The 21,274-nt window shown below is 41.1% G+C and overlaps 1 protein-coding gene across 11 annotated transcripts in view; it reads right to left on the bottom strand.

Annotated features, from left to right (window-relative positions):
- The window catches only part of ncoa2 (nuclear receptor coactivator 2), a 134,494-nt gene that overhangs the window by 85,147 nt on the left and 28,073 nt on the right, over window positions 1-21,274 (bottom strand). For 6 of the 11 annotated variants that reach the window (XM_088642266.1, XM_088642264.1, XM_088642274.1 and 3 more), the window contains exon 2: window positions 3,188-3,270. The exons of 4 other annotated variants lie outside the window; for them this stretch is intronic. The gene's annotated coding sequence lies outside the window, so the exon portion shown is untranslated. Of the gene's footprint in view, window positions 1-1,749; window positions 1,900-3,187; window positions 3,271-21,274 lie in introns of those variants that run through there. One more of the 11 variants, XM_088642273.1, reaches the window with a different exon arrangement.

Below are 21,274 nucleotides of genomic sequence, written 5' to 3'. Positions count from 1 at the left end.
ACTATCCCTGGAGGGCGTTAATGGACCACTTAGATTTTTGTATTTGCATTGTCTGTTTCTAGTATAATAAAAAGCTTTGGTTGTAGTAATTCCATACTGAACCAAGTGTGTTTTTAACAGTGGCTGCCCTTTATATTTCTGTCATATTCACGTTCACAGTAAAAATTTACTAGGAAAAAACAAACTTTGGTGGGGAAACACCAGTAGCAATGGAAGGCAATGGAGTTGGGTCCTCAACTTGTGGTAACCAACACAACAGGTAACACTGTTTTCAACAGTGAGACACAAACCAAAGGATAGAAGTGGAATTCTAGGTGGAGGTGCATTAAAACACAAGAACAGAAGTCCCTGTTACTTTAATGTTAGGGGTGTGGGAGTGTACCCTTGCAGCTTTCAAGACATGGCTGGGTGTGATTATTGTATAAACTCTAATTTTCAATTTTAAATGCCATTTTGTTCATGTCTTGATATGGGCCCTAAATCCAGGCTGCACCTTGAATCTCAAAGTCACACAACACATAAAAGAAAACAAAAAGATTTCCTCTGCCGCCTCAAAGAAGCAGGTGGTGATTTTTTAAAGATGCGATAAGTGAGGTTCCCTATTTTCTCTCCCCGAACCGAAAGGGCTGCTGTCCAGATGCTCAGCTGTGGAGTATGTCTATAACTTCTCACACCCAATTGGTACTTTTATCACAGTGCAGAGAGAAGATAAGCCTGTGGTTCTCTTTCGAGTTCCTTTGTGACTGGGCGGCTCCTGGACTAATCTGAAGCACATTTAAAAAGTGAGGTGCTTGCTTATGAAATCCATCGGCGATTAAAAGAATTAGTGATCAAACCACACCACTAACTTGCAGAGGGCCGACTGGGCACAGAACAGAGGTCATCACATGCATACATCTACAGGCAGTGCCTGTTTAAACAACTGTAAACAGTTTTGTATATGACCACATGGAGCATCTATAACAAGAATATACGCGTGGAAGAATGACAAAAAAAAACCAAGCAGCTCGGCACCACACTTGTTTTTCAAAGGCAAACTGGAAGCATTTATCAAGATTAACGTTGAACCATCCTTTTCACATTACAATCTAATAATCTTTAATTCGGTTTAAAACCAGGTCGTGAACCATCATATACTGTTATACATACTGGTTTATATACTTTTTTTTCTTCCAAAACGAACTGGAAATCACACCTTCGGCACAAACGTCACGGTATGCCCCCCGACTGGAACAATTCACAATGGCCACTCTGAACTCCAGCACTGACCCAAGTTTGTTTTTCCCCCACAACATACAGAAACAAGTCAGCGCCTGAGCCCGCGGAGCTGCCCACAGCACAGGCAGCAGAAGGTCGCTCCCCAGTTGTCTGAGGCCCTGCTCTGGAAGGACCACCCTCCAAGTGAAAGGTCAGCTCAGGCTGCTGCAGGCCTGTCCTTGTGGTGTCAGCCCTGGTCACTCTCCTGTCCATGAACACACACGCACCCTTTTTACCGGCAGTGGTTCCCATTAATGCCGATTTGTACTAACTTAAACACTTGGAAGGATCTAAGCATGTAAATGTTCTCATCAAACAGAAATGCAGATTGACACAGCTTTCTGGTCATGTTTTCAGCCAAAAAAAAAAATGTTATCAGACTATCATCAATTACCTGATGCAAATACAACAATCTAGTCATTTTGTGGTGGTCTTAAAAGATCACTCCTTCCAAAGTGTTACAGTGTCTCTTTCTGTACTACAAAGGCCTACCTTTTTCACCAGAACCTAAAGTGAACGCAGAAACTGAGATTTCCAATCCGCTCCCTTCTCGCGCCAACACAAAGAAAAAAAAAAAATCTCGCCAGAGAAATTTCCATCCCGTCCGAGACGGCGCAGTCATGATGTAAACTAATGCACATGCCCGGCAAGGACATGTGCAAACAGCAGCTTATCTCCTCTGTCATCTGCTCCTAATGACAGCTGACAAACTACCAATGCAAATCCTTACAGAGCTGCTGATGAGCTAGAACCCTCCTCCCCCCCCACAAACCCCCCCACCCACCCCCAGCCCCCAGGAAAATCCAGCCCAGCACAGCGCTCGAAAATTCCTCTAGCTTCTGCTGCTCTACTCAGAAAAGTGGTTTCCTTTCTACCGAGATAATAGCCTGCCCTTTCATCACATGACAGAACTGACAACGGCATAGCTTCATAGCAACGGACTTGGTTGTGCATTTTTACACAAGAGAGAGAGGCGCCTATTGTTTCCTGACTCTGCTCTCTTTCACTTTCAATGAAACCTAAAGCTTTAGAGGGAACTCGGTTTTCTCTTCACCACTGCTGGGACCAAACACCGCGGCTTTAAACACATTACTCCCAAGTCGAATAATAATTTCTTACAGTGCCCTGGGCTGCCCGTTATCTCATTAAGACGCACATTTTAAGGTCTTTCCCTTGTCATAATAAGAACATTCCTCTTTCACCCACCTGAAGTCAAGTGCTTGTGGAAAGTGATGTCAGGACTCCCACACAAACCACATCACACACTTTCTAAGCAATGAAATTTGCTGACTATCTGGTCATGCATTTTAAGTGAAAACGAGGTGCCTAGATTTGACGATCTGCTTGCTTTGTGTCTCTGTCAAATTAGTGACGAAACGATTTTTTAGTAAATCCTGACTTCATGTGAATGAAGGAAGGCCTTACACATGGGATATACTCCTAATGAGGTATGCTAATGGTAAAAACAGGAAGTGGATTGTTTAGCAGAGAGGATGTCTCGTAATCTCCTTAAACGCAGAGACTTTGAACACTAATGGTATCACTCTTTCAAAACGAAGCAGCCATTTTCCTCTACTGAAGTACAGCCTTTCAGAAGTTTCCAGAAAAATGATTTGATGATGCAGTACACCATAACCATCTGAAGCCAAAAGACGTCAGACAAAACTATTTTGTCCATCTTTCTGCAACAAAATAGCTTTCTGACAACATTTAACCGCCAGTCATGGATCCCCAGTGTAACCTGGGAAGCTAAAACTACACACTAAAAAAAAAAGGTGACACTATCACCGCAATGCATGATTTCAACAGCTGATGTGTTGGAAGAGAGGTTAAGGCCCAGCAATTATTACGCAACAGGCACGCAGCCTTCTGTCAGCACTGCTGATAGAAAAGGGTAACAATTTGGTTCAGTAGGTTTTGATCGGCTCACCTTGGCTTTAGTCCAAACACGCCCCTAGGGCATTTCTGCAGCAGTAGAATAACTGGTAATCTTTAGTCATCATCCACTTCTCTCTGTTAAGGAAAGACACCTGTTGTTAGACAAAATCTGCATTTACAACTTAATGATTTGCCTGCTGAAAATCAAACACGAGGAATAGACCCCCCCTGGTGTGCTATACAGTTCTTGGTTTATTCGGTAAATGCTGTTAATAAAATAATATTTAATAGCTTAATGATTTAGTAAAAGATTGTTTTAGACAGACGGGCAAGTCCAAAGCTGACTACAAAAAATAAAATGAACACTGGGCAGAGTTCTCTATTCCTGCTCCTGGAGTTTTTGTGTGCCTCCCAGGTTTTTTTCTTTTGTATCAAATCGGCTCTTCGGCAAAATTACAAGATTAACGAAACTTGTTTGAGTTTTATCCTTCTCCGTTTGAGAAATGGTCTTGTGGTGCGAAATGTTACAACAGAACTGTTTTCAAACTGGCTTACATGTGCGCTTTCCCACAGCTTTCAAAACAACGCCTAAGTGGTTAGTAATTAAGCTTGTGGTATGTCCTCATCTAGGAGCGACTGTCAAATTCTCACATTATAAAAGGTAAATAAAAGGTTCCAGTAGCTCTACAAGCTCCAAAATGTCAAGAGGGAACAGTAAAGCTGAACTGATATTTCGACCCAGCAAGGGAAAGTCCACCATTTATTTACGATTTATTTTCGACATGACAAACTACCTTAATGCACAGGATAACTGCAACAACAAACAGCATCATGAGGAACAAAACCAAAGAGCAAAATCTTTTTATGAATGGCCTAAATGCCGTGTATCTAAATTCAGCTGTAAATTCACTGAAAGCTTACAGTAAAAATAAAAATCTACACTATACAGGAATTATAAAAAATGACTCTCCCAAACACAAGAAAATCACATCATTCTTTATTACTTCTTTATTTTCAAAATATTTGTTAAGTTGTGTTGACTATTAAATTCTGACAAAAATAACCAACACTTTAATAAACTTAAGAATTTCACATTTTTTTTAAATCTAACTTGCGGCACTCTCCTGGTCTCCAAATTACAGTTCCTGCCAAGACACGTCCTAGGCTGTTCTACATGACTGTTGAGCAATGTCTGTCTCCATTTCCCGAGATACAGCAACAGAGAGAGGACGAGGTTTACAAAACAGAACAGTGTCCAGGCTTGGACCTTGATGGTGAAGAAGCAATATCCTTCACAATACAGACTAGGGCTGACCAATTCCACAAGAGGGATTTCTTAGGAACCCAGAATGTTTGAAAACAAAATCTAAGCATGTAAAAAATTGGATCTAGAGTTTATACATGGCTACTGGCAAAGCTGTACAGCATTAACTGCGGGGTTTTAAAACTCTGAAAGTGGTTTACAACATCTCTTATTATACTAAGTCCTGCTACTTTATCCTTGTTGCTAAAATGAAATTAGAAGTCAAATGTTCAAAAGTACTATGAAGCAAAGCTTCAAGATCTCCCAACACAGAACATTTCTGAATATTATCAGAAACAGTACTTTAACTGCAAGGAAAAGGACTTACCATCATTAAGAAAAATAACATGTCTGTGAAGAGTACCTAGAAGGGCTCAGTGGGAGCATTTCTAGAAAATCAAATGCCAAGTGTTATCACATCTTTGAAAACAGCACGTCAGCAACTGTACTTCACTCATACTGACGGCAGGATCTTCCCCAATCACAGGTCGCAAAGATATCCATCTCTCAACGAGCAGACGTTTATACCACTGCTGGATGGAACGGAGCACAAAGACAGGCGATCCAGAGCATTCTGCGCATTCCGAGGAAAGATTTCAAAGCAGGATCTTACCACTGTACTGCACAGATTAAACGAAAACCCTGATATTTGAGATACTGTATGAAAGTACTTTCCCTTCAGGATGATGGAAAAATGAACGGTAAACTTGATCACATCCTGACAGTACTGTACTAAAGACCATGTACTGAATTCAAAGACCAGTTCCGCTCTTCAATTAATTCACCCACTAGCAGGAATTGTAGAAACAGCACACTTCATTTTCCATGCGATCCAATGTACTCGTCCATGTACTGCTACTCTGACTACAGCAAGCTCTAGTGAGCGCAGTCTATGTTTTAATGTCCCATGTCACTGTTTCAAACTACACCCAAAGAGGGATCTTGTTTGTTTAAAGTTGCTAAAGACAGCACTGCTAATCCCATCAGCAAAAACAGAAGCAAGATAAGCACAACACAGACAGAAGTCAAAAACTGAAAACCATCTCTGAGCAGCTCCTACAGACACAAAGCAAGTCTTACTGTTTAACCAGCGAAGTGCTGACTTATTACATTGTGAAGTAAGATTCACTCAGTTAACATTTAATCTCTCAACACTTATCATACCATAAAGACACAGGGCCAATGCTCCTTTGCTACAAAGAAAATACAGCATCCTTTTTGGCAGTTCACCCACATATGTCTCAGAGCAAGGGTTTCAAATGTATCTCAGTGTGGACTCCCAGTTAAAAAAAAGCGAATAAAAACCACTCATTATGGAATATTAAAAAGCTTAAACCCCTGTTGAAGAGCATAGCGTCTCCAAAAAAATCTCTATCCAACTGCTTATTTAAACATAACTATTTAGGCTGCTCTTGTTGTCAATAAATCAATTGAATGTTTACCATTCACAAAAGCCTTTAATATTTTACTAAGCATGGGGCATAGGACAATTAGAATTGTAGAATTTAAATCGGGTCGTTTTTTGAAGATCCTGTGTAAAATAAGATATGATGCTAACAACCCTTGAACATCTTTTAAAGTTAATGCAAAACAAAAATCCAGATTCTTTTAATACTCTTGTATTATCTATAAATGATAAAACAGCATCAGAGATTAAAGTGATATCTATATATTTACTTCAAAGGTAACCTTTCTGGAGTTTCTGAAAGGCATTGCAGTAAATAAAAGACCTTTTATACCCCACATAAAGCATGGCCAGAGTTCAGCATGTTTAAAGATACAAACAGAACAATATTACAAGTATTAGATATTTTGAAGGTCAAGGTGTTCTATGCAAATACTTATATTGAACAAAAATAAGATTGATTTTGACTCAAATACAATAACCTTCTTAATTGTTCTCATTTAATAATGCAGGAAAAAAAATAAATCAAAGACACCTCTACCCCATCATATAGTGGATGATATTTTGTCATATTGATTCTTTCCTGAGCTGGCCTGGCTCTTTTATCTATTGAAACAGCAAGCACTAACTTGCTCAGTCAATGATACATGATGATTTATTCAAAAGTGCTTTCTCACATAACTCCGTCACATGCAAAAATAACATTTAAAACTGAAATTTGTATTTAAGCCTCTTTTAAACAGGAGAAAAATAATGATCATTTTTCATAACGTGTATGGCATGCAATATACAGTGCTGAAAAAAGTTGGTGAACTTCCAATATAATCATGGAAATGATCATTTATTACCATAATAACATTGTTCAATCAAAAAAACAGGCCCTTCCTAAATAACCAAAAGGGTTTATATTTTTACCAGTTCAACAAGATGTAATGGAATATTAATTAAAATAATTCAGAATCAGTGTAAATGAACCCCTAGTTCACTTCGCACAATTAAGTGGGTAATTAAACAAGGGTCAAGTCTGAGCAGCCCGATCCTACATAATGGTCAGAAGTTTTGCGAGTGTGGTTCTACAGTAAATGAAAACCTTTCACAATCAAAAGGGAATTCAGAGGAGCTCAAACCCAGTGGAAGGCCACAAAACCGTATATAAACATTTGGAACTCCATCCACTCAGTCAGTCTCCAAATGGAAAATATTTAGCACCGCAGTGACTCTACCCAGAACCGGTGCCCCTGCCGGGATCTCTCCAGGAGTAACTGGTCCATCATCCAGGAAGTCACAAAGAACTCCAGAGCAACAACTATCAAAGAACCAGCAGATCTCTCGTGCTGCAACGAATGTCTCTCCTGTTCATGCCTCACCCATCAGGAGAAGACTGAGCCGGAACGGTTTTTCATGGCAAGATGGCCAGGAAGAAACCACTGCTTCTTGTCATCATTGATGAAATCATGGATTCAGTGTTGCATCAGCAGATTCTGAATTCCATTCAACAGCAGGAGCTGAGCCGAAAGTGGGTCATGCAGCAAGAAAACAGTCCAAAACCTCCGAGTAGCTCTACAGGAGAAAGGCTGAAGAAGAAACAACATTCTCCTTTGGGCTGGCCAATTCAAAGCCTAGATCTAAACCGTGGTGAAAGGTTATGGCAGGATCAGAAGCGATTCAAGCAAAGAAACCCCCCAAATGTCAGCGGAATGAAGTGGTTCTTGAAGTAAGATTGGGACAATATTCTTAAAAGCCAATGAAACAGACGAATAAACAGTAACAGAAAATCTCTGGAGGTACCACCAGTCAGTGAATCAAAGGCATCATAGGAAGTACTTATTTACAAAAGAATATTTACTGTTGAAGGAACAAGTAATAGGTTTATTCCATCCTGAAAAAAGAAGAAAGAAAACACAACGTTTTGGCCGGGAAGCCTTCCTCAGGTGTGAGCTAATCTGTTACTTACTCTGTTAATCTGTTATCTTTACTGTTGAATATCATCAGATAACCCAGATATAATTTACGTCTTTGCATTTTAAATTTAATGAGGGTTATCTTCATCTTTTATTAAGGACTTTCACAGAAAACCCAATTACATTTTATACTACATCTAAAACACACAAGAATATGAACCAACCTTTGGGGTTCACAAATTTTTTATGCTCCTGGAGCTAATGTATGAGTTAGGTAGAGATTAATAGTGAGTAATTAGTATTTGGCGTAATCACTGCCAAGTTATATGCAGGACAAGCAATGTCACCATGCCCAGTGCAATCCAGTTCCTTATTTCTGACTGTTTTTTAGTTATGTACATTTTGAGAACTAACATCAGCCATGGCTTTAATCAAACAAACAAAGAACAAAGGTTTCGGTCTGCTTTCTGAAAGCTCAGCTGACTTCTGGGAAAACTGGCCCCGGAGTGAGTGCATCTATCTGTTGTGTGTCCCGTAATGAACTAGCTTCCCATCCAGGGTGTACCCTGCCTTTGACCCATTGTAATAGGCTACGGCTTCTCCTGTGACCCTACATTGGATAAAGTGCTTGGAAATGTATGGGAGTTAACACTTGATGGAGCTGGCACTATGACAAAAGCTGAGACTGACCAACTAATCAAAAGGGTGTTCTGCCTTGGCAGAACAGTAGCAACCACGCTACTCGACAAAGTCTCATACTCTGAATATCTGTTAAGCACTCCACTATTTACAGACTAAAGGATAGCAGTCAAAATGTGTGTTTCTTTAAACATAGTGTATTTGTATTTACACAACTGTATTTCTGATCATGAGATTAATATGAATGATAAGCACAATACAAAATGTTAAATCTCTGGGTAATGCTGTGCATATATTTGATGTATCTTAGAACAAAAAAATGCTTTGTGGTCAACCCAGTAATTTCAAGGGGGCAAAGGTCAGTCAGTACCAGGTTGCCCATCTCTTTGAAGCTACCACTGAGCTCTTCAAACTGTTTGAACAGTTGATAATTTGACATTCTCCTTTCAAAGTTCCAGAAGGCATCTTAGGATTTAGGAATGTACTGACACACAGCATATACATCTATAGCTCTAAAATAAAACTTCCACCTAACCTTCTGCTGCTTATCAGGAAGCCTTCCTTTAAGAACATAATGGTCCTCGTCGCCTAGATTCAAGAGCGACAGAACTAAATCATCTTTTATTCCCACGGCTATTAACCTGCTCAGTTTGGACAACTGACTGTATATTTTACTTCACTTATAAATATTTTCTTTCTCATGCGTGTCTCTTATTTGCAAATGGGTTCATGCTGTGTTAAATGTATTGTGTAATGCGTTATGTATTTTACCCGCCTGCAAAGCACATTTTCCAATCTGGGACAGTAAAGGAAGTAACAAGAGATGACTGTCAGGCTATTTTTTGTGTGTTTGGCTGTTAGTATCTAATTGACAGGGGGGTCACATCCTGTCATTTCTTGAAAGAGGCAGAACATGGGTTTCAGGAGCACAGTTGGGTAGCTTACTCCACACTCCCACAACCCAGTGTAAAGATGTGAATACTGTCCCGACCGAAGCATCTTATCCAGCCGTTTGCTGAAAGAAAGGCTTCAACAGCATGGCTGGGTAGCACCACTGCCTCTTCTGCTGGTGTTCAAATTTGCATTAAAGGAACATGGGTCTCGGACTAGATCATTCTCATTCACTATGCTACAGGGGAAATGCAGTAAAAACAAGAGATTTCAACATGTTTGAGCAGAACAGTGTATCATGCTGCAATGCAGTGTTAACGTTCCAAACAGGGCTCCTGTCATGTACATGCTAATGAAGGGGCTTAGAAGCTTCTTTTTTGTCAACAGCTGCAAAAGAGTGGGGCTACAAAAGCAGCTGATTCATTGTTGACCTGAAATTCCTCACTTAAAGGCACAGTCAGGGAGGCCTCTTTCCTGCTGCATGTAGCAAGCCTGGAGCTCTTTGCAATTCACATACATAGTACTGTAGATCAACAATGACTCTGTTTTCTCAAATGTCTGTTTTTTTTAAATTCTTTCTTTTACATCTCACAGAAAATTTCAAAGAAACAGCAATGTTTACACAAAACAGAAGTGGTGACAGACGAAGGCAAGGTGATCACTGGACTTAATTCTTATGAATATAACCATCAGAGACAATCTGACATGCTGACTTCTTTGTGACATTTTAAAATCATTCTTTGCTGAACAGTTCCTTTGAAAAGTAATGAAGGAATGCAATTAAAAGTTACTGACACGGTTTTACATTATTTGAATATTTGCCAATTGATAGCTCTTAATGACGTTATAACTAAAGATGTAGCTTTAATGTAACATGGTCTGAGGAACTTAAATAGTTTTTTAAAATATTTTAAACAATCTGTTCCATGTACATTGCATCAGCACAGCATTTATCATATTAAATGGCAAAAATAAATTAATGCAAAAATAATTACAAGGATGTGACTTATCTGTGCCACATTAGATATTAAAGAAAGACCACAGTTGTTTCTCAAGATGCATCATAATAACAACAGCACATGGTGTTAATTCTACAGTATGTGACATTCACTATCACAGTGGTCCACTGTACCTGGCCACATTGTCTGCTATCCATTTTAGTCAAACATGTTAGAGAGTACTTCTATGAGTGCTACTACTACCTGACAATGAGACATTTATAACAAAGAATGAACACAAGTCAAGGTTTGAGCTATAGGAAATGAAAAGCAGGATCCCCACTTGCAAGTGTCCTTTGTACTGCTTGTTCACAAGGTTTCAGCAAAATATGGATAAATCCCATCTGTACACACCCCTTAAAAGATGCATAAGATTAAATTTAGCTCAGCTGTGCAAAGTAAAAATTCAGTAATTGAGCAATACAAGATACAGGGATATACTATACAGGGAGATAAGAAGATCAATATATTACTTAGCTACTAAACCCAAATATCTGATTGGCCTCTTCTGGTTTGCAGCCTTTCTGCTGTGTTACAATTGTGCAATGCACTAGTATTTAATTATTGATTGCAGCATCTTGTAGGCTGACGTCATCTAAATTCACAAACTAAGCAGGACTGGGCTGGGTGTGGTCCGTACTGGGTTAGGACACCTCCAGGGAAAGCAAGGCTGTGCTCTAAGTGGTGCTGCCGGACCAATAAATCACACTCTAGACTTCGGACCATCAGTTCCAAAACCAGTATGGTGAAGCAAAGGTCCTAACTGCTTCGGTTTTAAAGATCCCATGGCTCTCTTGATGGACAAAAAGGATGAAAAAGCATACTATATGACGAGCAGCATGGTGGAGCAGTGGTTGACATTACACCCTTGCAGTCCTGGAGCCCTGGGTGCAGTCCCCGAGGCGCTATCTGCATGGAGTTTGCATGTTCTCCCCAAGTTCGCATGGGTTTCCTCTGGGTGCTCCGATTTCCTCCAGCAGTCCAAAGACATACCCTGGTGCGAGTGCGTGCACCCTGCGATGGACGGGTGTCCTATCCAGGATGTTTCCTGTCTCGCGCCCATTGCTTGCTGGGATAGGCTCCGGCCCCCTCCACGTACTGGATAAAGAGGTTACAGAACGAACAGAAGGATGGATACTGTCTTCACTTCTAGTTAGGACACATTAAGATCTCGGAGGGAGCCAGCCCCTTCATTATCACAACCAGATCCATTATGCTTCACTCCTGCAGCACTCAGTTTGTGTTATAATGTGTTATTGAGCTTGAGCATTTCGATGCAAAAAGCCCATTTGGGGTTAACCAGACGTCTCACGTGGTGTTTTGCAGTAATGAATGAGTTCATATAGACTGATACTCAACAGCACAAAAGGCGTACAAATCTGGTTTCCTAACATCTGTGTGGGGAGTTCCTTCACAGGAGAGCTAACCTCATCGTAAAAGAAAAACAAACTCTTAGCCAAGAGGAACGGAAGACAAATTCAACGGATCTGTTCAACCAGCTTAACTATTCTGAGGTACAGAAATATCCTACCACCACAACCCATGACGAGGGTCATTTGTTTAAAAAAAGCAAAAAATAATTTAAAAAAATACGTTTTCCTGCAGCCTCCATTCATAAGGCAGTTTAGTAGTGAAGTTTAGGTCTACAGCAACTGTTTTTACTCTTGGGATATTTTTCAAACATAAAATGCAGAATACCTTTTTAATTACGTTCTGCAAGTAATTAGAAAGAAAAAGACCTTTCAGCTCATCCCCCCGATCCTAGGATTAGTCTCTGAACTCTTAAAACACAGAGTCTCTTCCTTAGCAAATGCTTGTAATCACACTTAAAATCCCTTGCCTTCCTGAAGGATAATTCAGTTTAAAATTAATCCTTTAATTTGCCATAATTTAACCCCAGTAAAATGAAAAACGGAAAGAGCAAACACTCATTCTCGCTACAGCCTCTTGGAAACCATGTTCTGCGTTTCTTTGTAAAAGTCATCTTACCACCTCCAATTCTTAATATGTAAGCACACGGGGAGAACTTTTTGTCTTTACCAATTACTAAAGTAACTATGTCGTAAGCTGAATAATGTTTGCAAAGTTCATTTCAGAGCCACTAAGAAAACTGCAAAAAAAAAGTCAGCATGCATATCTTTAAATTAACAAACACAAAAGGCTATTCCCACAGATGAAACATTCTTCCACATCTTTGCCCTTGCTTTTATTTGCTATTAACACACACGGTGCTCAGCCTCTGCAGTTCTGGTTCTTCTGGTTTACCGTCTGCCTAGACCTTTGACTGGGTTCCTGTCCACGTTTGCAACTAACCCTGCCTTATGCAACCCATGCAAATATTTTACTTTTCGGCAATTTCAACACACGTAAACTCTAACTGCTCGGCTACTGTCGGCTTCTGAGCTACTTTGTGGTCAGTTTTAGCTTCATCCAGCGTGTCGGTTTCTCAGCGCATACATGTGGCCACAGGTGAGGCGTGTACCATGAGCACATCCAGCCTACATCAGTAAATTGCACATGCTAGCTAATACATTTATTCTTTCTCCCTATGCTGAACAACGGAACAGCCAATAATCATTTGCTGCCTCACCTCACATTCTCATAGTTTCTAGTTTTTTCTCATTTTGAAGCTCTTAACGCTGCCTCTCTGGTCAGGTTTTAGCTACATGTGCCTTGTATTCCACCACTGCTCTTTTGTCACAAACCTCGTGGCCAGTTCTTAGAAATCTGGTTTTGTCCCCCAATACCAAAGATACTCTTCAGCTTCCAATTTGCATTTTCTCGCAAACAATTTTGAACAGGCAAGGCAGCTCAATTGCACTTCACCGTGCATCTAATGAGTTTTTTGAGCCTTTTCAGCAGAAACAGAGCAACAATACTGAAAAGGTTGTTGTTAGGGAAGTTAATGATTTACTTATGGCTTCTGACTCCGAGTCACTTAATAATCTTCTTCTGGATAAGCACAGTTTTTTATACTCTCAATTAATATTGTTTGAAGTATGAGGTGGCTACAGGTACTTAATAAACTTTTGCCTGTACTAATGTTGCTTATGCCTGTTATTCTTCTTAACTCTTTTCAAACTCTGCTTGGCACCTTTACTATTTAGCATTGATATGCTGCGAATCATTTTTCATGGACTTGTTTCACTGCTATGCAAACGTTGCTCATATTTACCCTGAGACCAGATATCACTGATGCAGCTTCAGGAGTCTGATAAAAAAAAGTGGATGCCAGAGAACTTTAGCTAAACTGTTCCAAGACTGAGGTTAAACTCAAAGGCTCACAGCATCAGCTTGGCTAAGCCTATAACTTCAACCTTGATGCTAGTTAGATACCTTGGTGCTACATTTGACGGTCAGAAGGGTGTCCTCCCTCTGCCTATGCAACACTGCTCAGTTAGGATCCTTGCCTGATGCTGAAACTGACATGACTATTTCAACAAGGCACGGCTGTCGTAACAACATAATTCCTTGGGTGTCTGCCAAAGTACTTAAGAAGCCACAGAAACCTGAAAAAACTGAAGCCAGTTACTATTCTGCACCAGCACACAACTTGCATCGTCATCACTGGATCAATGTGAAATTTAGAGTGGACTTTTCTACCAGTGAAAAGTCCTGCTAATGCACAAGGCACTGAATGGTCTAGCTCCGTTCTGTTGTATCTGTATAGCCTAAACCCTAGTCTGGGATTTGCCATGGTACCGTGACAATGACCTGAGTCCATAGCTCCAAGGCTTTGGCACCTCCTGCCCAAATCCCTTAGAGACTCGGCATCCATCGACACTTTTAAAACTTGCTTCAGAGACGTCGCTCTTAACTAGAACCTTTAAATGCAAAAAATCGTTTTACTCATTTTAACTGCACCCGTTTGCTGTGCTTTACTCTCTTTTTAACTTCACTTCATGCGTCACGCATGCTGCTGTGCACTTTTGAGAGGTGCAGACAGAAGACCTTATTGCTGTTCTTGGTGTTGATTAACTGGGAACAGTGATTAACTGGGAACACCCAACATTGACAGGCAGGACCCTGTTGCTGGGACCCTAGCAGGAGGGGGAGGGGGGCGCTGGCGGTCCCGTCTTCTCCGAGGTGCTCCGCAGAGTTTCCACTGCCACAGGGTCAAAAGTTTACAGCACTTTCACCGGCTCTTGGCAAATGACACAGCGGTGCTGCTGTGAACAGCCCCTGCCCTGCTCTCACATCCTTTCTTGTCCTGCTGGGTCATATCATCATCAAACAAAAATCCATTCATTCTAAGATTTTCACTTTTTTTTTTTAGGGCAATCCTCTGCTCTTGCTGTAATTGCAAACAGCATGTTTCTACATGGCAAATATTTAAAAAGGCTATTCAGAGCTTGTTAAGAAAAAAAAACTATAAAAAAAATATAATAAATTTATGTTGTGATAATGGTAATATACTTTTTCATTTAACTACGAGAACAGTTAAATGAAGACACACTATATCAGTTTTGGTGAAGCTAATAAATGTGTGAACTCACAGATTCATGACATGACAAAACACTAATTACTATAAAGAAAAATCAAAAGCAGGAACAGCAGCCTGCAGTTATCACTAAAATCTCTTGCCAGTGTTGATCGCCGCTAAAAATCTAATACCACCAATGCAATGGAAAGGGTGCATTTGCAAAGAGCTAAAAATAGGCTTGAAGCACAGAAGAGAATGCACCTGGTTTAACAGTTGGATGTTTCAAACGAGCGCCAAGCTATAAATGAAACAGTTCTCAGGCTCTGAAGCCGAGAACATCATAAATCTGCTTCATTTTGATGAGACGATTTGCTGGAAAGGTTAAAAGACAGCACGCTAGTTACATAAACAGTAATGATACACTACAGTACATGCTACTTAGTCACTTTTCTTATCTACGTATGCACTAGCTGGGAAAATTACGGGGGGTGCCTGGATCATCTTTAAAAAAAAAGGAACCAACAAAAGATGAAAGTGATACCTAGTTAGTCTCAAAGGTAATGTAACAGAGGACATTTCACTGACACTTTAATGTCCACTTTCATCACAAGAGACATTCAGAAAAGGGGGGGTGGGGGATGGAGAGGGGTGTTTATAACGATTCTGACATTAAACATGCAGAACCTCTTGAATCAGACAGAAGAGCAGAAGGTTTCATAAAGTAACTGTCAGCCTCCTGTCCAACAACCTTCACCCTCTGATCTCCTAATGGACAAACGTGACGAGAGACAAGACAGGAGAAGATTCAGATTAAACAATGAAAGACTGCTGAAATTACAAGTCCGTGCAGCAGCGACTGCTAAGAAGGGAGGACATTCTGAAGAAAAAACATTTGCATTTACATCATTGCAAAATGCTTTCTCGCTTGATGCAGTTCTCTTGTTCAAACTGAGATTTATATGAATTAACACCGTGGTGTATTCTCATGAGTTTTGTTTTCCTAATATTTGCCAGGCATCCCCTTGCTTCTGACACACACATGCATTGAGACAGGCAGACCTGAAGATAGAGCGCATATTGTAACTCTTTGGAGCTATAAAAATGTAGCACCAGCCAAATTGCTTTCATGTGTTCAGTCAAATCCACTTAATAACCACAGTGTGCTTGGAGGTGGGCTGGAATGTACAAAGCTGATGCAGCGAGTCATATTAATCCTGTGTTTTCAGTATTTGTACGTCTTTAACACTCCGAGCAGGTGTTACTCCCTTCCACGAGCTTGTCACTGAGGGCTAATGTCAAAGGAAACCAAGACGCGAATCACACAGCTGGCGGGGAGGGCTCAGATTAGACCCGAGGAGCGCTAGTTTTAACACAAAACCAACTCATCGTGACAGACGAATCCGAAAGGCAAAATACACCGGAGATTCCTTGACGTGCACGTTCTTGGGAAGGAACCAGCAGATTTCTTTTTGCACCTTTGCAGCAAAACCTTTTACTACTGCTGCTGTTTGTTTGTTTGTTTGTTTGTTTGTTTGTTTGTTTGTTTGTTTGAGGCCCTGATTCAACCCGCTTAAGGAACATGCCATTGAGCTGAATCACGACTCAGACCATGCAAGTCTGCATTATCCTTGTGCTGCAACACACGTGGTCACGGTGCAGTCCGGTTAATGAGCTCTGATTAATGCATGTTACCAGACAAAGAGATCTGGTGTTAACTGAACTGTATGGAGTATAGGTGCTTTCCCTATTTTCAGTCTTTTCAGTAATTATAACCTGCACGTGTGAGATACCAGGAACACAGGCATGCTTTTCTTCCTTTACGTTCACCCACAGTCACCGGCACACTGCAAAACAATCAAGATACTGTAGAGATTACAACATGTTGGGGCTTTTCAGCTTGACAGTTACCATAAAACAACGTAAAACCATGCAACACAGCAACAAGGCTAAATAAGCGCATGGGAGGGAAAAAAACCCTGCCAACCTGAAATGAATTAAAACTGACAGCACATCAAGTTTGCAGTGCTCAGTGTACCAACAACCTCACTGAAAGCTATGGAAAAAAAACCCCGGCGTGGCCTGTAATTCAATAAAAGCAGACGAGCAGATCCTTTGTGGAGAGGGAGCGGCGATGACCAGAGCGAACAGCACCGAGAGCAACGAGCCCTCCCCAGCCCCAGCCCGGGAGTCCTGGCTCTCCCGGCAGGCTGGCCGAGAGGTCCGCCGCGTGGGACCAGGAAAACGCAGGCAGGGCTGCGGGCGAGCGGGGCGATCCCGGGGGGGAACACCTTTCCGAGGTGTCGATCCAGCAGCAGACCCCCCCCGGTCCGGTGACTCAGCCTGGCGGATCGTGACTCAGCGCAGCCCACCTCCCTGCCTCCACGCTGCGCCGCCACACATGCAATTAACGCAGCCCTGACTGTGCCGTTCACTAAACGGATAATGACATTTTCAGCAATAATATACAGCCTAAACCACGGGCTGCACGTAGAAGAGGCTGATAAACTTTCTGAAACATAAGGAAGTTTTACCAGGAGTTGGAATAAGGAATCATTATCACAAATCCAAAACCGTTTCCCCAAACTTATTGTCAAACCGTTCGCTTACTGCAGCTAGGCTACTGGAGTACTTCACAGCACACGCCGCGTGTGACATTTCAAGAGTCTTTAAGCCACAGTGACTTCCAATGTACCCGTTGATGTAGTGTTTCTTACTCGAGCAATCTGAGTGAAAGACGTCACTCAAGGGCATGGGAGCAGGGCTTCACCTGGCATTTGAACTCACAACCTTCCTGCTACAGCTCCAGAGCCCCGTCCACTGCAAAGACAGCAATAATTCTCAGGCCTCCGCTGCATTATCCTCATTAAGTCTCATATTTGGACCTTGGTACTACTGACACAAGGACTTCAAGGCCTCTACTACTTCATACTACTTTAAAAAAGCGTTTTTTACTAATCGATTGCTTGTTGAATATTATGAGTCATTTTCGAGTGGAGGAAGGCAAGTGCGGTTTTCGAGCAGTTCTAAAGACACCAACTTCACAGGAAAAAAGCATCAAGTGACTCAAAAAAAACAACATAAAACACTCCAGAAACATGCAAGATCAGGATAAGCGAGTGACCTTGTCAAAGGGGGTGCCATTTTTTCCCCATCAAAAGAAGTGGGGTCTTTAATGACACAGTTACTGCATTCTCACAAGACAGAAAGCAGACAAGCTGCTGAAGTCACCAATTTACTGCTTTAACTGCTCATTAATTCAAGGATGTCACCCAGCCATTTCTTGGAAGAAGTCAAAGTGTCAGCATTGACAAGGAACTGCACTGAAGGGCCACCATGACAAAAGATTAATCAAGCCATGGGAACCTTCTATATTTATGCCACATGCTCTCTAAGCAGGATGCTATACTCACTACAAAAGGGTGGGGCCTGTAAGACTGAAAGAACCCCTCAGCTCAAAACAAGGCATGGGATTCTAAATGAGAAGACACTGCCATTTGTGTGAGGTACACAGAAATCCTAGAAGTAGAAGACAGCTGCCTTGGATTTGTCTACAGCTCTGAGCAAGGGGGTGCTGACATTATCAGACCTTTATACGACTCTTAGAAGCATCGGGGACTGCAAACCTACCAGGCATTATACAGCATTATGAAAGGGCAGCTGTTATGGCAGATGTAAATAGAGTGCTGCATATAGTGCTGTACACTGTAGAATTACTGTTTTCCATCTTTTCACAGCCAGGCAAGGGGAGTCCCAGAAGACGCTTGGGAGTCAAACACAGTCTCATCTAGGTAGCAACACAATATGGACATGCAGATCGAGAATGGATCTGCAGTAAAAAAAACAATGAAAGGTCATCTTTGCAGTTTGGGGACTATCCAAGCCTTCCTACTGAAGATCAAGTGAGGCATCAGGTTTGATGAAGAATGTGCAGAAGACAGGAGTTTGTGTGGGCCCGATTGTTTGATCACATTTAGTACGACTCACGTAGTGCTTAAAGCACAGCAGACAAGACATGACACTTTCTCAGACCTCCATTGTACTACAGAGAGCTGTTAAGCCATGTGACACCACACTAAACCAGATTAAGTGGGACAACAGCTGGAAGGAAACTGAATAGTTCTATAAGCTGACCAATGTCCCTACTAACCGACTGTTATGACACCGATGAAGTGTCTACTCACAGATGACTTTTGTAAGAAAAAAAAAAGTCACTCAGCAACAAGAATACCAGATAGCCAAAAGAAGAGCACAGGCTACTGCAATCTATTATGGGAATTAAACCATACTTTTGCACCGACCATCTAAATTGCCCCACCTAACTGTTTTATCTCCTCTAAATAAAACAATCCCAGTCCACACAAAGATGTGGATTTCCTCCAATGCAAAAATTATCCTACAATTTGTCGTCAAGAACGGCACTGAAGCAAGGAAAACCTACAGGAGGTACAGTAACTTGGGAATCCTCACCCGATTCTCCCCTAACTGCAAACCAGGACTTGTTCTGGTCCTTCATCTGCTTCTTTACCACGCCAGTGTGTATCGGATGCGGAAAGCTACTTTTCCAGTAAAATAAGCCTTTGAATCTTTCACTAACAACTCCTGTGGCTCGTCCTGGGGTAAAAAAAAGAAGAGTGCTAGGTACCCAAATTTCTCCTGACAAGGCCCCTAAGTATGCTTCTTGCTGCAGGCTATTCATTCTTTTGACTTTCCTTTAGAAACCACAGAAATCAGCATTTGGTTTCACTTTAGTGGTGAAGTTTGGTCAGCTGCATTTCCACTTCTGATTACTTTCTCTCCCATATGGGGCTTTTCAGTTTTGGCATAGAAACTCCTTGACAAAGGAGCTTATTGAGCTGTCTTTGTGTCCGGCTCAAAAAACAATTTTACTTGAACCTGAAACTCATTTTACATTGATGTGTGAATTCACACTAGTAAAAAGCAGGCTTTGTTAAGCCTTCAAACCAGCATACTATGTTTTCGCAAACTGCAAAATCACATCCTCTGGGGTTTTCACAGGTCCTATTCCAAGATTTCATAAAATAGTCGTGTTGCTCTGAAGCATGGGTACCCAGTCTCGCTCCTGGAGGGCTGGTGTACCTGCAGGTTTTTCAGGCGTCTTTAAAATACCAGCACATGAAGAGCTGGGATAAGCTGGTCAATTGATCTTATTAAGTCAATAAGCTGCTTCAGGTTATTCAGAGCTCAGCTGGACTGAAAACCTGTGAACACACTGATCCTCCAAGTCTAAGATTCAGGATCAAGGACCCTGTGCTCTGAAGCCTTTTGACATAGGTCTGATCCCCAATGCATTTGACTTAAAAGCACCCCTGATTTTCTGAAAAGATACAATTTATAAGGTAACAGGTCGAGCTTTGTACCAAATGGTGTTCTGACAGAAAGCACCATCCACTTGAAATGCACTTCAAATAACTGCTAGTGTTGTTGTAAAATTCTTTGCAGAACATTCAAACTTAAAGAAACAAATAGTGGGAACCGCCTGAAAAGGCTACAGAATTCACCACATAGGACCTTAGATTTGCAGGACTAAGCTGTACGTAATTCAGATAATTTTCCATTGCTCTGCGACGTGACAGCTAAACACCCACTTCTGCTGTTTCAGTTCTCTTTTTAATTGAATTAAGGGGAAAAAAAACTTTTCCAAAACTATATAGATCCAAATTTCTAAACAAACTTTTTTGGGTGAGAGAAGTACATGTCACGCAAGGCTTTTTTCATTTGGGTGAGTAATAGACCTACAACTCATCACCCTTCTGTTTTTATCAATATTTTGTCACGTTAAGAATTTTAAAGTAATAAATCATAAATCCCTATATCTGTAAATGAGACACAAACGTAACTCAGTTTTAAAGGTGGCCTAATAAGCCTTTTGCATCACACTGTGATCATGAGCTATATACTATACTACTCATTTTCAGGATTTCCCTTAAAGATCAACAGTCATTAAAGTACAACTGCTTGTATTTGCATAACGTTTTTCACCCAAAGCAATTTACCCACCACTACTGCCAGGTGACTCAGGATGCACAGGAATTGCTTCACCAACTGAACGAAGGGGTAACTTTAGGGCAGTGTTTCCCTGTGGCTGCGGACCATGGTCCACTGGTGTGCTGTGGAAAGATCTCCGCGGACTTGTGTGTAAGAAGTGTAGATCAGTGGTCTTGCGTAACTCTTCACTTATACGGTCCCAAATGGGAAATCTGCCTTGCAGGCAGGTAAAAGTCATAACACAATTGCACAGTACATATAACGCAACATGAGCCCATTAACAAATAAGCGACATACGTGTAAGATGAGAATGAAAACAATGGAGTAAAATCTACACCTAATTGTCTGAACAAAACATTACAGACACATTCACAGAAACAAGATCACACCTCCTGTACATGAGTTTCTAAAGTTAAAAAAATGAAATCAAATATTTCCATTTAAATCTTAGTCATTGTTTCAATTCAAATTTTGGGACGCATAATATAGACAGATGCACATCGCAAGCAGCGCCAAGTTCAATATTGTTTTGTGCGCCCTAAAATGTTTGGGATGGGGCATGTGTGCTGAAAA

Source organism: Lepisosteus platostomus, chromosome 8 (assembly GCF_059453375.1).
Source record: "Lepisosteus platostomus isolate fLepPlt1 chromosome 8, fLepPlt1.hap1, whole genome shotgun sequence".
NCBI classification, from domain to species: Eukaryota; Metazoa; Chordata; class Actinopteri; order Semionotiformes; family Lepisosteidae; genus Lepisosteus; species Lepisosteus platostomus.
This window is presented reverse-complemented; position numbering and strand designations above follow the sequence as displayed.